Here is a 3,981-nt window from a genome sequence, read left to right as displayed (position 1 = left end):
TCTTTGATTCACACATTGAGCATTCATTTGTAATCAACACATTGTGTGAGAGAAAATTCATTTGTAATATTTATCCTTGAGAGGTTGTAAGTGTTGGGATAAACTTGGGTTAAGAAATTGGGGATAATCTCTTGTTGTAAAGGTCCATTGACACCTTGGGAGTCGATTGTAAGCATTTGAAGCCTTGGGAGGCTAGCTTAGTGAAATCCTCAAGCCCAATGAGCTTGGAGGCGTGGACGTAGGCGAGGATTGCCGAACCACGTAAAACTCATTGTGTTTGTTTTCTCTTCCCTTACTCTTTTATATTGTGATTGATTTATTTGTTATTTCTTTAAATTAGTTTTGGATTTGCATTGAGTTTTATTTTATAATTGAATAATTTTTAAAATCCCAATTCACCCCCCTCTTGGGTTGCCTAGTTAGTATTTCAGTGTCCAGGTCTGCTTTTTCAAGTCTTGCTTCTTTGAGTTTTTAGTATCATCAAGTCTTGCTTCTTCAAGTCTTAAAAGGTTAAAACAACAATTTTAGATTTCAAATCTTGCTTCTTCAAGTCTTAAAGTGTATCTTCAGTCACCAATTATATTTATGGGTATTCACTGGTTCGTTGAGTAATTTTTTCAAACAGATAGGGTATCGCGTCATAACAACCTTGTATATATCTATATCTAACATTGAATGAATGAATGAATGAATCTATGTGTAGCTTACGAAATGCAAAATCAAGAGTAGTAACAATTAAAGAACAATTAAAAATGAAATGAAAGCTTAATCACAAGTTGTCTGTTGATTTACCTTTAAATAAATCTCTCTCTCACACTCACACACTCTGCTCTCTAACCTACCTTTTTGACTTGGCTCCCAAAAAATAATAAAGTAAAATTTTGGTCCCAAGAAAGTTTGATTTCTAAACAAAGGGGAAAAAAGTTAAAAGAAAGTAAGATTTATTTTACAAATTTTACGATGCTTCTCTTTTAGAACTGTATGTATAAATAATAATAATAATAATAATAATAATATGAGTTTCATAGAAAATTTAGTTTATTTGATCATGTTCATTGATATGCTTTAACAATGCTTTATTAATTCTTTTTATTTCTTTAAGAAAGATTGATAAATGGCAAAACGTGTGGAATATAATTGGAAAAAGATTGAAATAATCTATTTCAGATTTTTATGTCCTCTTGTGTTAGTTTATTGGATATACTTTTATTATATGTCCGTAATTTACTTTGTTTAGGCCAAATAAAATATTTTTTGTTGGATGGGGCAATATATAGTATAGATGGCCTAGTGTAACTCACCAGAACCTGCAAATTCTCTGTAATTTGCAGAATCTATTTTTTTTTTTTATCTGGGGTACACGCACAAAGATTTGGGTGCATCCACTTCACACTTATCATTTTTATACAAAAGAAACCACGTAGCACATATTAAAATCACATGCACTTCACTTTTTCAAAGATTTAATCCAACAATAAAAAAATTTCATATTTAATCCAGCATCACATGCAACTTCCTGTGGAGTTAAGTTCCCAAATTCCATTAACTGAAAACCATGTCCCGAATTTGATTTACAAAAAATGCTTTTACAAGAGAGGACAAGGAAAAATTTGAAGTAATCTGGAATTCTCCATAGTCTTGGTTTCCTTGATTTACTATTTGGCTTGTTGGCATTCTCCAATATGTAATATATTTGTACTATTTTTGTAGAAGTTACGAAAAGACGATGACTTCTACTTGAGTTGCTATTTGGCAGGTTGCCATCCAGCGCTGTGAGCCCTCTTGGAAAGGATTGCATTATTTCATCCATGAAAGCAGTAAGTTGTCCAATTAATTCATTTGCTTGCATCAATTTCCTAGATTGTTTTATGTAGGTATCAATTGTTATGTGTTAAATGTCCCAAGTATAAGAAACCAAAAGAGAGGAGTACAAAGACAAGGGGTGTGTATTAAACAGACTAATTTATTGCGTCAAATTGGATATTACAACCTACAGAATCAGTTAAAAAAATGAAATGACATGAAAAATGAAAAATGTTTATGGCATGTTTTGTTGGATTGCTGAACATGTACATGTATTTAAGTGACTTTAAACAAACAAAACATGGCTTTGTTTTGCAATTTGTATCTTTTATTTAAACTTGAAAAGTTTAATCTTGCATTATGTCTACAGGGCGTTAACACCTATGTTAGATTAATTACATGCTTGGTAACCCAAACTTTAATTCATTAAAAAAATATATTTATCATTTAGCGATGAAGCTTAGGAGTATTCATGCACATGTAAGAAGTTCATGTATCTAGTCTCTATACTTTTTTCTTGGGGGTTAAATTTCAAATAGGTTTTAAAATTTTAATCTTATTACTTTTTTTTGTTCTATAAATGTGCAGCAAAATTCTTCAGCAAACTGTGGATGAAGTCAAAAGAAATCCTTCCTAGCTAGCACATGCCGATTTTTATGAAACTTGCATTTTTTTCTCGTCTCCCATGGGGAGTAGCTGAACCCATTGAGGTAATGCTTAATTCAATCATTTCTTGATGGTTTATTAAAATATAGCATATATGTTTTATTGTCTTATATTCTGTACTTGTATTTTGGATTTGGAATTTCTATTAATAGACTTCACTTTCTACCCATAAAATGAGAATATAATTATACCTTTGTAGCTATTTTGAGCCACAAACATAAAGAATGTTCACCTTAGCAAAAATAAGCTCCACCATTTTTTAAATAATTGATAGCGCACCGTGTCTAAGTGAATGATTGAGAGATCTTTGTAATTGATCCAGTGATCTTTCTTCAATCTTTCCTTTTGGTTTCTTCATCTCAATGACCTTAAGCCATTTTTTATTCCTGTACCTTAATAATTGAATATGTTTAGTTTCTTTTTGCAGAAGTGAAGTTTCTAAAAAGCTGGTGTTGTATTTTGACCCCAGATTGTAATAATTGTGTCTCAAAGATTTGATAGGAAATTGGAAAGTACCGCAAGAGTTTGGTATTATACATTTTTTTCTTAAGAATACTTATTTAATTCATCAGTGATACCCTAAGAATACTTAAGATGAAAAGGATTAATATCAATTCTGAGCTTGTTAGGGATCTTTGGTAATTACTATTAGGTGTGCTATGTGTTGGTTCTGTTTATTTCCATGTTCTTGCTTTTCGTAATTTCTAGAAAATGTTGAGTGGTTGGTTACAGATTATTGTTTTAGTTATATTGACTTGTTAGTAATTGGATTTGAAGTTTGATGTGATGAGTACACACTATGGATGATCTTTCGTAACTTCTTGATGAGTGGGCCGCATATGTTGCCAAGTTATTTACAGCATACGATAATCATGTAATGTATGAGTATATTTTTTATTGTGAATGTCCAAGACTTAATTTGTCTGGCATACTAATTAATTCTATATGTTACACTTATAGGTGGGAAAACAATGAAGTTCAAGGTGTAGAGGCATTGAGGAAAATTTTGTTGCCAACTAAATACTTGTATTTTTCTCAAATTGAATGTCTACTTGTGTGTCTTTCAAAACCAAGAGGTGGGCTTGGAAGCAGCCATCCTTTGAAGAAAGCTTAATAGTTCATTGGTCTAGCTCCATGGCACCGAAAATGAATCAGGGCTCCTATATTTGAGATATTATGAATTTATATGTTTCTTTAATACTTGTTTGAATTTGTATTCGATACAATTGTAATAATATATATACTACCAATATTTAAATATGAATTGAAAGATTTTGCAATATGAATCGAGGTGTTTTTTTTTTTTTAGATTTGTGGTGTCTTTTAATTTTACCAACAAATCAATTAGTAATGAGACAATTTAAATTTTTATTTTTCTAAATAAATTAAATAGTGATACCATGGTAATAGTAATCATAGACACTAATATTATATCAATAATTACTAATACTATAGCATCATAATATTAGTGATACTATAGTAACAATAATTACTAACACCAATTACAAGTGT

General features: G+C 30.6%; 1 long non-coding RNA gene across 1 annotated transcript; it reads left to right on the top strand.

The window, feature by feature from the left end:
• The first annotated feature begins 1,763 nt into the window (after positions 1–1,763).
• LOC112100200 lies at positions 1,764–3,776 on the top strand. The gene is made up of 3 exons (XR_002906519.1): positions 1,764–1,817; positions 2,392–2,513; positions 3,430–3,776. It is a non-coding gene; the product is annotated as an uncharacterized LOC112100200 (long non-coding RNA).
• Positions 3,777–3,981: the final 205 nt, after the last annotated feature.

The sequence above is a fragment of the Citrus clementina genome, unplaced genomic scaffold (genome assembly GCF_000493195.1).
Source record: "Citrus clementina cultivar Clemenules unplaced genomic scaffold, Citrus_clementina_v1.0 scaffold_3, whole genome shotgun sequence".
Taxonomy (NCBI): Eukaryota; Viridiplantae; Streptophyta; class Magnoliopsida; order Sapindales; family Rutaceae; genus Citrus; species Citrus x clementina.
The sequence above is the reverse complement of the archived record's forward strand: the minus strand, read 5'-3'. Positions and strand labels throughout refer to the sequence as shown.